General features: G+C 47.2%; 10 non-coding genes across 10 annotated transcripts; 4 read left to right on the forward strand and 6 right to left on the reverse strand.

Annotated features, from left to right (window-relative positions):
• The first annotated feature begins 1,154 nt into the window (after positions 1 to 1,154).
• On the forward strand, positions 1,155 to 1,269 carry LOC141288992 (U5 spliceosomal RNA). The gene has a single exon (XR_012339783.1). It is a non-coding gene; the product is annotated as a U5 spliceosomal RNA (small nuclear RNA).
• A 360-nt stretch (positions 1,270 to 1,629) lies between these two features.
• Positions 1,630 to 1,701, reverse strand: trnah-gug (transfer RNA histidin (anticodon GUG)). Its single transcript has one exon. It is a non-coding gene; the product is annotated as a tRNA-His (tRNA).
• Positions 1,702 to 1,856: 155 nt separating this feature from the next.
• trnas-aga (transfer RNA serine (anticodon AGA)) lies at positions 1,857 to 1,938 on the reverse strand. Its single transcript has one exon. It is a non-coding gene; the product is annotated as a tRNA-Ser (tRNA).
• Positions 1,939 to 2,201: 263 nt separating this feature from the next.
• Positions 2,202 to 2,274, reverse strand: trnak-uuu (transfer RNA lysine (anticodon UUU)). Its single transcript has one exon. It is a non-coding gene; the product is annotated as a tRNA-Lys (tRNA).
• Positions 2,275 to 2,444: 170 nt separating this feature from the next.
• On the reverse strand, positions 2,445 to 2,526 carry trnas-uga (transfer RNA serine (anticodon UGA)). Its single transcript has one exon. It is a non-coding gene; the product is annotated as a tRNA-Ser (tRNA).
• Positions 2,527 to 3,364: 838 nt separating this feature from the next.
• On the forward strand, positions 3,365 to 3,479 carry LOC141291123 (U5 spliceosomal RNA). Its single transcript, XR_012340282.1, has one exon. It is a non-coding gene; the product is annotated as a U5 spliceosomal RNA (small nuclear RNA).
• A 1,182-nt stretch (positions 3,480 to 4,661) lies between these two features.
• On the reverse strand, positions 4,662 to 4,743 carry trnas-uga (transfer RNA serine (anticodon UGA)). The gene has a single exon. It is a non-coding gene; the product is annotated as a tRNA-Ser (tRNA).
• Positions 4,744 to 9,806: 5,063 nt separating this feature from the next.
• On the forward strand, positions 9,807 to 9,921 carry LOC141290269 (U5 spliceosomal RNA). The gene has a single exon (XR_012340082.1). It is a non-coding gene; the product is annotated as a U5 spliceosomal RNA (small nuclear RNA).
• Positions 9,922 to 10,508: 587 nt separating this feature from the next.
• Positions 10,509 to 10,590, reverse strand: trnas-aga (transfer RNA serine (anticodon AGA)). Its single transcript has one exon. It is a non-coding gene; the product is annotated as a tRNA-Ser (tRNA).
• A 1,416-nt stretch (positions 10,591 to 12,006) lies between these two features.
• On the forward strand, positions 12,007 to 12,121 carry LOC141290285 (U5 spliceosomal RNA). Its single transcript, XR_012340089.1, has one exon. It is a non-coding gene; the product is annotated as a U5 spliceosomal RNA (small nuclear RNA).
• The last annotated feature ends 435 nt before the right edge of the window (positions 12,122 to 12,556 follow it).

The raw sequence follows: 12,556 nt of genomic DNA on the forward strand, positions 1-12,556 counted from the left end.
TAATTAAAACTGTCTCGCGTCACGCTGTGATGAAGGTCAGTGTACAACGACAAGTGCGTTTTGCCACTTGAACATTTTATAGATTTAGTCACATGACAATGTTTCGACCAATGGCTTTTTTGCCCCGTTCGGCCAATGGCCGCTGAGCGATGTTCGGAACTGTTAGGACTTAGACCAGTGATTGTTAGGAATGTTAGGACTTGTGTTAGGATTGTTAGGACTTGTGTTAGGACTTGTTCCGAATGTTTTAGGACTTGTGACAAATGTTTAGGAATAGTTAGGCCGGCTGATCACTGGAAGGTACGGCCACGACTACGCCTGCATGTGGACCGCCTGCTCTCGTCTCGAGGCGGGCAGCACAGGATGCCGCCGAGCTTCAGGCGCAAAATCCAACTGAAGGGTGAGTTGGCAAAAAGAAGCTGGACGTCCCCGTCGCTCAACGACAAAGGGCTGCCATGACCCGGATTCGAGCATTCTTATCTGACCGCTTAAATCTGGCACCGAGCGCCTGCGTTGGTGGTATTGTGGTGAGCATAGCTGCCTTCCAAGAAGTTGACCCGGGTTCGATTCCCGGCCAATGCACAGTTTTTGGCTGCGGTTGACCTCGAAGCAGAACTCCTTCTGTGACCTCTGTCTGCACCAAAAGCTTTTGGATGAGTCGTTCAACAGCAGCAAAGAACTAGGTCTCCTCGTTGGGGAATCTAACCCCGGTCTTCCACGTGACAGGGGGAGATACTGTCCACCATACTAACGAAGAGTTGCGCTTGCTGTTCTTCGCTCCCAGCACACGCGACTGCACCCAACTTGCCAAAACGAGCCCCTACTCCACGAAATACCAGATTGACCCGCCACGAGCTAAAGTCTCTCAATATCTTGAATGCTACACATTACAGTGGGTCATTATTTGGACCGCTTTATTTCATTTAATATTTTTTTTGGCCTCTAATACGGGGGCATGAAAAAAGAGATGACATTACCTTGATCGGGTTTGTGAATACTGGGTGAGGGAAGGGACTTTCATAACTTTTACTTCTCCCATTTGGAGTGAGGGGGGTGACGAAAATCATGTTGTCAGGTGTCGGCACCCTAGATTACCCTTGGTGAGCGTAGTGGTTTACCACAGTGAGCGCACAGGTCCAAGGGCATAGAGACACATCTCGAGTTTCTCTTCATCAGCGCATAAATCTTTCGCCTTTTACTAAAGATTTCCGTGGAGGGGAACCTTTGCGAGTGACCTGTATTTTTGGGGGCTCTGCTCACAGCAGTGCTACACTAGAGTGTCAAGAGCAGAGTCAATCTGGCCACCCGCCAGCGTGCAGTGGAACGAAGCACGCCTCGTCATGGTCTGTGTTTGCAGCCTTTGCGCTTCCAGCTTCGCAGCTTCAAATTTCTTTAGCCAGCATGGAAAGACAGCGCTCTCTCGTCCATGATGCGAGAAAAACTCTGGACGGGCTCAAACAAAGATGGCTTTTAGCTCTTTTGGCCCTATCAGTGACTCGTGCGCTTCGAGCCTTCTTTGTTGACCCCGAAAGCCAGCCTCTGCTGCCTGCGTTGTTGGTATAGTTTAACTGGCACCGCACCCGTACGAAAAATGGAGGTGGCAGAAAGGAGCTCAGTGAACAAAAAGCCTGCCGTGACCCGGATTCGAACCGGGGTTGCTGCGGCCACAACGCAGAGTACTCTCCACTATACGATCACGGCGCCCCACTGGCTCACATCTGGTGGTGCCGGCCGTCCGAATTGAAAAAAAAAGGACTAGCGGCGCTTTTTATTACCGTGGAGAGAGGGCACACAAATCCGTGTTAGGGACACGGAAGAAAAGGGCCCGGCCACTTCTCCTCAGCACCGGCGAAGAGCGTAGTCGGCAGGATTCGAACCTGCGCGGGGAGACCCCAATGGATTTCTAGTCCACCGCCTTAACCACTCGGCCACGACTACGGCGGCCCCGATGTTCTCTGTCCCGTTGTCAACCTCAAAGTTGGCTGAAAAAACAATGAACTGGCTACCTCTTTACTGAAATCGCCTAGCATAAAACTCCTAAAGGGAAAAACAGCCCACCACAAGCAACGAAACATTCATGAAGGGGCAGCATAGCAAACACTCTATGTGAACTCTATCACATCTTTAAGCGTACGCCGCCACACGGCAGAGCTGGACCGGCACGACTGCAAGCTGAGGGCGACAACAAGAAGATGGCCCTTCGCCCGAACAGGGACTTGAACCCTGGACCCTCAGATTAAAAGTCTGATGCTCTACCGACTGAGCTATCCAGGCTCTTGTGTTTTGTGCGCCTCTTACTTTTTATATAAGAACACTTTCTCCACAAGCCGCCCAGTAGAAGCTCACTTGCCACAGGAGCTACGGGACAAAGGCCGCACGCAATTACGTCAGAGAGAGCGAAGGCCAAACCACCGTCGCAAAAAGCTAAAGGGGGAATGCCCGACCGTAGTCGGCAGGGTTCGAACCTGCGCGGGGAGACCCCAATGGATTTCAAGTCCATCGCCTTAACCTCTCGGCCACGACTACGCCTGCAAGTGGACCGCCTGCTCTCGTCTCGAGGCGGGCAGCACAGGATGCCGCCGAGCTTCAGGCGCAAAATCCAACTGAAGGGTGAGTTGGCAAAAAGAAGCTGGACGTCCCCGTCGCTCAACGACAAAGGGCTGCCATGACCCGGATTCGAGCATTCTTATCTGACCGCTTAAATCTGGCACCGAGCGCCTGCGTTGGTGGTATTGTGGTGAGCATAGCTGCCTTCCAAGAAGTTGACCCGGGTTCGATTCCCGGCCAACGCACAGTTTTTGGCTGCGGTTGACCTCGAAGCAGAACTCCTTCTGGGACCTCTGTCTGCACCAAAAGCTTTTGGATGAGTCGTTCAACAGCAGCAAAGAACTAGGTCTCCTCGTTGGGGAATCTAACCCCGGTCTTCCACGTGACAGGGGGAGATACTGTCCCCCATACTAACGAAGAGTTGCGCTTGCTGTTCTTCGCTCCCAGCACACGCGACTGCACCCAACTTGCCAAAACGAGCCCCTACTCCACGAAATACCAGATTGACCCGCCACGAGCTAAAGTCTCTCAATATCTTGAATGCTACACATTACAGTGGGTCATTATTTGGACCGCTTTATTTCATTTAATATTTTTTTTGGCCTCTAATACGGGGGCATGAAAAAAGAGATGACATTACCTTGATCGGGTTTGTGAATACTGGGTGAGGGAAGAGACTTTCATAACTTTTACTTCTCCCATTTGGAGTGAGGGGGGTGACGAAAATCATGTTGTCAGGTGTCGGCACCCTAGATTACCCTTGGTGAGCGTAGTGGTTTACCACAGTGAGCGCACAGGTCCAAGGGCATAGAGACACTTCTCGAGTTTCTCGTCATCAGCGCATAAATCTTTCGCCTTTTACTAAAGATTTCCGTAGAGGGGAACCTTTGCGAGTGATCTGTATTTTTGGGGGCGCTGCTCACAGCAGAGCTACACTAGAGTGTCAAGAGCAGAGTCAATCTGGCCACCCGCCAGCGTGCAGTGGAACGAAGCGCGCCTCGTCATGGTCTGTGTTTGCAGCCTTTGCGCTTCCAGCTTCGCAGCTTCAAATTTCTTTAGCCAGCATGGAAAGACAGCGCTCTCTCGTCCATGACGTGAGAAAAACTCTGGACGGGCTCAAACAAAGATGGCTTTTAGCTCTTTTGGCCCTATCAGTGACTCGTGCGCTTCGAGCCTTCTTTGTTGACCCCGAAAGCCAGCCTCTGCTGCCTGCGTTGTTGGTATAGTTTAACTGGCTCCGCACCCGTACGAAAAATGGAGGTGGCAGAAAGGAGCTCAGTGAACAAAAAGCCTGCCGTCACCCGGATTCGAACCGGAGTTGCTGCGGCCACAACGCAGAGTACTCTCCACTATACGATCACGGCGCCCCACTGGCTCACATCTGGTGGTGCCGGCTGTCCGAATTGAAAAAAAAAGGACTAGCGGCGCTTTTTATTACCGTGGAGAGAGGGCACACAAATCCGTGCTAGGGACACGGAAGAAAAGGGCCCGGCCACTTCTCCTCAGCACCGGCGAAGAGCGTAGTCGGCATGATTCGAACCTGCGCGGGGAGACCCCAGTGGATTTCTAGTCCATCGCCTTAACCACTCGGCCACGACTACGGCGGCCCCGACGTCCTCTGTCCCGTTGTCAACCTCAAAGTTGGCTGAAAAAACAATGAACTGGCTACCGCTTTACTGAAATCGCCTAGTATAAAACTCCTAAAAGGGAAAACAGCCCACCACAAGCAACGAAACATTCATGAAGGGGCAGCATAGCAAACACTCTATGTGAACTCTATCACATCTTTAAGCGTACGCCGCCACACGGCAGAGCTGGACCGGCACGACTGCAAGCTGAGGGCGACAACAAGAAGATGGCCCTTCACCCGAACAGGGACTTGAACCCTGGACCCTCAGATTAAAAGTCTGATGCTCTACCGACTGAGCTATCCAGGCTCTTGTGTTTTGTGGGCCTCTTACTTTTTATATAAGAACACTTTCTCCACAAGCCACCCAGCAGAAGCTCACTTGCCACAGGAGCTACGGGACAAAGGCCGCACGCAATTACGTCAGAGAGAGCGAAGGCCAAACCACCGTCGCAAAAAGCTAAAGGCAAAAGGGTGAATGCCCGGCCGTAGTCGGCAGGGTTCGAACCTGCGCGGGGAGACCCCAATGGATTTCAAGTCCATCGCCTTAACCTCTCGGCCACGACTACGCCTGCATGTGGACCGCCTGCTCTCGTCTCGAGGCGCATGCCGCCGAGCTTCAGGCGCAAAATCCATCCAAATCCCATCATTGAACGAGTGCACCGTTCTCCCTCCTTCAGCTCCAGCTCACGATCCTCTCCTCGGCCCATTCTTGCAAAGTTCTTACTCTTCCAGGATAAAGTGAGAATTCTACGCCTTTCACGGGAGAAAGGAGAGCTCACCTTTCAGGGAGCTCGAATCTACATCTATCCCGACTTCAGCTTTGCTCTGATCAACAAACGTCGACAGTTTGATACTGTCAAAAAGAAACTTCGGGATGCGGACATCAGGTACTCTCTTCGCTACCCTTGTACGCTGAGAGTTATTGTGGATGGAAAACCAAAGTTCTTCAGAAGCGCCGATGAGGCAGAGACTTTCTTCAGTGACTCCACCACGGATAGATCCATGGATTCCACCGGACCGTCCCCATGACAGCTCTAAAAAAAGTGAGTAACTCATCCTGCTAATGTTGGCAGCTAATATCCAATTCCTGACTGCAAACTTTCACTTTTGGATCTCTCCACACAACCGGAACATTGTTGAGTTGTTACTCTTCCCTGGTGCCTCTTAGTTTTTCACTTTTTTTGTTTTGTTACTTGCTTAACTAACTTTTTTGCCATGGATCCGCTGCATATCACTTGTGTGTGAGCTTCCACTGTATGTTTGCCGTATACTGCTCCGCCAGTGACGTCATGTTACCTGGTTCCAGCGGATACTGTCGCGATGCTGTCGCAAACGGACTTTTGCCCTTACGACTGCTGTCTTTTTCTTTACTATTGCACCTTGATGCCCATATGGCCTTATAACCTTTGTTAATGGTGTCCCACATTGTTTCTCTGTGGCTGTATGATTATAAGCTACATGATATTCAAATGTAGGCCATATGATTTATTTATTTATTTTTGTCTGCATACTACTTTGAATTAAATAGGGCCCTTCCTTATTTCTACTTGTATAACACTGCAATCTGAGTCTTTGATTTAAGACCTTTTCATGGTGTCGTTACATTGTGCGTGTGCGTTTGTATGTCTGTCTGTAAGTGTGTGTTCTGTCTATTCTTGTTCTTGCTCCCCACTCTCTCTTTATCTCCCCCACTCAAACTTTTTTCACCTGAACTGTCATTTTTTCCATAAGATACAATTGATTTAGTGAAGGGACTGAAGATTATTCACCTAAACATTCGGAGTCTTGTCTCAAAAATTGATTTATTAAGAGCCTGGGTTACTCTTCATAAACCAAACATCATTACTATTTCTGAGACATGGCTTCATGATAACATCACAGATGATGAGATAGAAATTGAAAATTTTGTGTTATATAGAGCTGATAGGTCCTCTAGAGGTGGAGGCGTGGCAACCTATGTCGCATCAAACTTAGTTTCTTGCCATATCAGTCCTTCTGTTGAGCCAGTAAATTTTGAATGTCTTTTCATCAATATAATTTTTCATGAAAACAAACGGCTAACAATTGGTAATATTTACAGGCCTCCCTCTGTTCCTGCTGATTCTACCATGTGCATTTTATCTACCATTAATTCTCTTGGGAGCCATAATGAATTAATTATTCTGGGTGACTTCAACAGCAACTGGCTTCATCGCTCCTCTCATATGGACAGAAACTTATTTGATAGTGTACATCTCACACAACTTATTAATGAACCCACTAGAGTTGACCTTAGATCCTCATCTCTGCTTGACTGGATTCTGGTCTCTAATCCTGACAGAATAGCTAAGTCTGGAGTCATGTCTGATTGTTTAAGTGACCATTCTATTATATTCTGTGTCTGGAAAATAAAAGTTCCACGCTCTCCTCCTAAATCTATTATATTTAGACAATGTAAACATATTAATGAAGATAATTTCATCCATGATTTGGTTACTATTAATTGGGATAAATTTAAGTTAATTCCTTACGTTGAGGAAGCATGGAACTTCTTTTACTCCGAAATAAACTCCGTTATTGAGAAACATGCTCCGATGAAGACTGTCAGAGTAAAAGGTATGCACCTTCCTTGGATTAGTTCAGAACTCCTTAATCTTTTTAAGCAGAGGGATAAAGCATGGGCTAAATATCGTGCATCTAAGGACTCTACCGATTGGGACACTTACAGATCACTTAGGAATGAATGTACAGTCAAAACCAGGAACGCAAAGTCTAATTATTACAAGGAAAGCTTGTCACAAAATTTTTACAATCCAAGACAATTCTGGAAACGACTGAACCTCGTTCTCAACAGAAATAACAAAAATGTTCTACCTCAGATTCATCTTAATAATGAAACTATCTCTGACCCATCACTTATTCCTCATGCCTTTAATCGTCATTTTTCTTCCATCTGTAATTCCTTTCACTTTGATTCTTATTGGACCGCCAGCCCCTCATTTAGTACCTTCTCTGACCATTCATTTTCCTTTAAAAAGATCTTGCCCAACGATGTTTTTCTTGCTTTACGTCATTTGAGAGATAACACTAGTGCTGGTCCTGATGGCCTTGAAGCTAAATTTGTTAAACTTGCTGCACATGTCCTGATGTATCCTCTTGCTGACCTGTTTAATTTGTCTCTGTCCACCTGTTCAATCCCCTCGATCTGGAAATGTGCCAAGGTCACTCCCGTTTTTAAAGGAGGTGATCCATCTAATGTAAATAATTACCGCCCTATTTCTATTATTTGCACAATTGCAAAAACTTTTGAAAAGCTTATTTTTAACCAGCTGTCGCAGTACTTAAACTCAAATAATATTCTATCACCTTTTCAGTCAGGATTCAGACAAAATTTTTCTACTACCACTGCCTTGTTGAAATTTACAAATGATGTGTTCACCTCCTTTGATAAGGGTAATTTTACTGGTGCAATTTTCATTGATTTATCTAAGGCATTTGATCTGGTTGACCACTATCTGCTACTTGACAAACTCTTTGCAATTGGTCTTGATCAAAATGCTCTTCTCTGGTTTAATGCTTATCTTCATGGTCGTCGTCAATGTGTTGTTTTTCAATGTCATCAGTCTGACTTTTTAACTATTGATAAGGGTGTTCCACAAGGCTCCATACTGGGTCCGCTTCTTTTTTCTGTATTTATTAATGATCTGCCTAAAATTTGCTCCAACTGTCAGACCCACTTATATGCCGATGACACTGTCATATACACCTCTAAATCAAATATAGTGCAGATCCAGAATTCTCTACAGTCCGATTTTGATAAGGCTCAAGACTGGTTCTGCAAGAACAAACTTGTATTGAACAAAAAGAAGTCATGTAGTATGATTTTTAGTATACGTCATCTTCAATCCCAGTCAGTTGATTTTCATATTTATTTTTCCGATGGATCCCCTGTTGACAAAGTTGACTCATTTAAATATCTTGGACTTTGGATTGATCCCGAACTCTCATTTAAACCTCACATTGATTACATTGTTAAAAAAGCATATGGTTGTCTCGCTTCACTTTACCGTTCAATCAACTGTTTCACATTTCATGTCAGAAAAAGGTTAATCACACAACTGATACTACCACTTATTGATTATGTTGATGTTGTTTATCAAAACACCTCTGACACTCACCTTAAATCTCTGACTATATTATTTAATTCCTTATGTAGATTTGTTTTGAGATGTCCTTTTAGAACACATCATTGCCTCATGTTTGATTCTCTGAACTGGCTACAACCCAAATTAAGAAGGCAATCTCACTGGTTCCATTTTCTTTTCAAATGTATTTATTTGAATTGTCCTCCTTATTTAAAAGAACTTATGATTCCATACAACTCCCCATACCCACTTAGACATACTAACTTCCCTTATTTCTTTGTTCCTAGACTCTCTAAAGAGGTTGGTAAAAGGTCATTCCAATATAAAGCCCCATTTGATTGGAATAATCTCCCTCTTTCTTTGCGTTCTATTACCTCTTTACATTGTTTCAGGAGGTCACTATATTTACATCTTAAAACAAACTGCTCTTGTTTTTAGTTAATTACTTAATTGATTCTTCCATTGTTATTCTTTCTTTCTCCATTTTGTTATTTCGTTATTCCTACTATGTTATTTAATATTTCTATTCTGTTAAAATTATGGGGGTGGGGGTGATATGTGGGAGTGTGTGAGCAAGATGTCTGTATTTGGTGTATTGTATTGTCATGTTATGTATGTCTACAATGTAATGTAGTGTATTGTTGATGATGTGTGTCCTATGTTTATGCTTGTTCAGGGACCCCCTTGAAAATGAGATGCTACATCTCAAGGGGCTATCCTTTAATAAATTCAAATTCAAAACTGAAGGGTGAGTTGGCAAAAAGAAGCTGGACGTCCCCGTCACTCAACGACAAAGGGCTGCCATGACCCGGATTCGAGCATTCTTATCTGACCGCTTAAATCTGGCACCGAGCGCCTGCGTTGGTGGTATTGTTGTGAGCATAGCTGCCTTCCAAGAAGTTGACCCGGGTTCGATTCCCGGCCAACGCCGGAATTGATTTGGCTGCGGTTGACCTCGAAGCAGAGCTCCTTCTGTGACCTCTGTCTGCACCAAAAGCTTTTGGATGAGTCGTTCAACAGCAGCAAAGAACTAGGTCTCCTCGTTGGGGAATCTAACCCCGGTCTTCCACGTGACAGGGGGAGATACTGTCCACCATACTAACGAAGAGTTGCGCTTGCTGTTCTTCGCTCCCAGCACACGCGACTGCACCCAACTTGCCAAAACGAGCCCCTACTCCACGAAATACCAGATTGACCCGCCACGAGCTAAAGTCTCTCAATATCTTGAATGCTACACATTACAGTGGGTCATTATTTGGACCGTTTTATTTCATTTAATATTTTTTTTGGCCTCTAATACGGGGGCATGAAAAAAGAGATGACATTACCTTGATCGGGTTTGTGAATACTGGGTGAGGGAAGGGACTTTCATAACTTTTACTTGTCCCATTTGGAGTGAGGGGGGTGACGAAAATCATGTTGTCAGGTGTCGGCACCCTAGATTACCCTTGGTGAGCGTAGTGGTTTACCACAGTGAGCGCACAGGTCCAAGGGCATAGAGACACATCTCGAGTTTCTCGTCATCAGCGCATAAATCTTTCGCCTTTTACTAAAGATTTCCGTGGAGGGGAACCTTTGCGAGTGACCTGTATTTTTGGGGGCTCTGCTCACAGCAGAGCTACACTAGAGTGTCAAGAGCAGAGTCAATCTGGCCACCCGCCAGCGTGCAGTGGAACGAAGCGCGCCTCGTCATGGTCTGTGTTTGCAGCCTTTGCGCTTCCAGCTTCGCAGCTTCAAATTTCTTTAGCCAGCATGGAAAGACAACGCTCTCTCGTCCATGACGCGAGAAAAACTCTGGACGGGCTCAAACAAAGATGGCTTTTAGCTCTTTTGGCCCTATCAGTGACTCGTGCGCTTCGAGCCTTCTTTGTTGACCCCGAAAGCCAGCCTCTGCTGCCTGCGTTGTTGGTATAGTTTAACTGGCACCGCACCCGTACGAAAAATGGAGGTGGCAGAAAGGAGCTCAGTGAACAAAAAGCCTGCCGTGACCCGGATTCGAACCGGGGTTGCTGCGGCCACAACGCAAGGTACTCTCCACTATACGATCACGGCGCCCCACTGGTTCACATCTGGTGGTGCCGGCCGTCCGAATTGAAAAAAAAAGGACTAGCGGCGCTTTTTATTACCGTGGAGAGAGGGCACACAAATCCGTGCTAGGGACACGGAAGAAAAGGGCCCGGCCACTTCTCCTCAGCACCGGCGAAGAGCGTAGTCGGCAGGATTCGAACCTGCGCGGGGAGACCCCAATGGATTTCTAGTCCATCGCCTTAACCACTCGGCCACGACTACGGCGGCCCCCGACGTCCTCTGTCCCGTTGTCAACCTCAAAGTTGGCTGAAAAAACAATGAACTGGCTACCGCTTTACTGAAATCGCCTAGCATAAAACTCCTAAAGGGGAAAACAGCCCACCACAAGCAACGAAACATTCATGAAGGGGCAGCATAGCAAACACTCTATCACATCTTTAAGCGTACGCCGCCACACGGCAGAGCTGGACCGGCACGACTGCAAGCTGAGGGCGACAACAAGAAGATGGCCCTTCGGTCGAACAGGGACTTGAACCCTGGACCCTCAGATTAAAAGTCTGATGCTCTACCGACTGAGCTATCCAGGCTCTTGTGTTTTGTGTGCCTCTTACTTTTTATATAAGAACACTTTCTCCACAAGCCGCCCAGCAGAAGCTCACTTGCCACAGGAGCTACGGGACAAAGGCCGCACGCAATTACGTCAGAGAGAGCGAAGGCCAAACCACCGTCGCAAAAAGCTAAAGGCAAAAAGGGGGAATGCCCGACCGTAGTCGGCAGGGTTCGAACCTGCGCGGGGAGACCCCAATGGATTTCAAGCCTTAACCTCTCGGCCACGACTACGCCTGCATGTGGACCGCCTGCTCTCGTCTCGAGGCGGGCAGCACAGGATGCCGCCGAGCTTCAGGCGCAAAATCCAACTGAAGGGTGAGTTGGCAAAAAGAAGCTGGACGTCCCCGTCGCTCAACGACAAAGGGCTGCCATGACCCGGATTCGAGCATTCTTATCTGACCGCTTAAATCTAGCACCGAGCGCCTGCGTTGGTGGTATTGTGGTGAGCATAGCTGCCTTCCAAGAAGTTGACACGGGTTCGATTCCCGGCCAACGCACAGTTTTTGGCTGCGGTTGACCTCGAAGCAGAACTCCTTCTGTGACGTCTGTCTGCATCAAAAGCTTTTGGATGAGTCGTTCAACAGCAGCAAAGAACTAGGTCTCCTCGTTGGGGAATCTAACCCCGGTCTTCCACGTGACGGGGAGATACTGTCCACCATACTAACGAAGAGTCGCGCTTGCTGTTCTTCGCTCCCAGCACACGCGACTGCACCCAACTTGCCAAAACGAGCCCCTACTCCATGAAATACCAGATTGACCCGCCACGAGCTAAAGTCTCTCAATATCTTGAATGCTACACATTACAGTGGGTCATTATTTGGACCGCTTTATTTCATTTAATATTTTTTTTTGGCCTCTAATACGGGGGCATGAAAAAAGAGATGACATTACCTTGATCGGGTTTGTGAATACTGGGTGAGGGAAGGGACTTTCATAACTTTTACTTGTCCCATTTGGAGTGAGGGGGGTGACGAAAATCATGTTGTCAGGTGTCGGCACCCTAGATTACCCTTGGTGAGCGTAGTGGTTTACCACAGTGAGCGCACAGGTCCAAGGGCATAGAGACACATCTCGAGTTTCTCGTCATCAGCGCATAAATCTTTCGCCTTTTACTAAAGATTTCCGTGGAGGGGAACCTTTGCGAGTGACCTGTATTTTTGGGGGCTCTGCTCACAGCAGAGCTACACTAGAGTGTCAAGAGCAGAGTCAATCTGGCCACCCGCCAGCGTGCAGTGGAACGAAGCGCGCCTCGTCATGGTCTGTGTTTGCAGCATTTGCGCTTCCAGCTTCGCAGCTTCAAATTTCTTTAGCCAGCATGGAAAAACAGCACTCTCTTGTACATGACGGGTTACAAACAAAGATGGCTTCAGCTTCTTTTGCCCTGTCAGTGACTTGTGCATTTCAAGCATTCTTTTCAGAAGGCTAAAAGCTGGAGTCCGCCACTAGCGTTGGTGGTATAGTGGTGAGCATAGCTGCCTTCAAAGCAGTTGACCCGGGTTCGATGGCTCTGGCTGACGTTGAAGCAGAACTCCTTCTGTGACCTCTGTCAGCACCAAAAACTTTTGGATGAGTCGTTCAGCAGCAGCAAAGACCTGGGTCTCCCCGTCGGGGAATCGAA

This window comes from Garra rufa, chromosome 1 (genome assembly GCF_049309525.1).
Source record: "Garra rufa chromosome 1, GarRuf1.0, whole genome shotgun sequence".
Taxonomy (NCBI): Eukaryota; Metazoa; Chordata; class Actinopteri; order Cypriniformes; family Cyprinidae; genus Garra; species Garra rufa.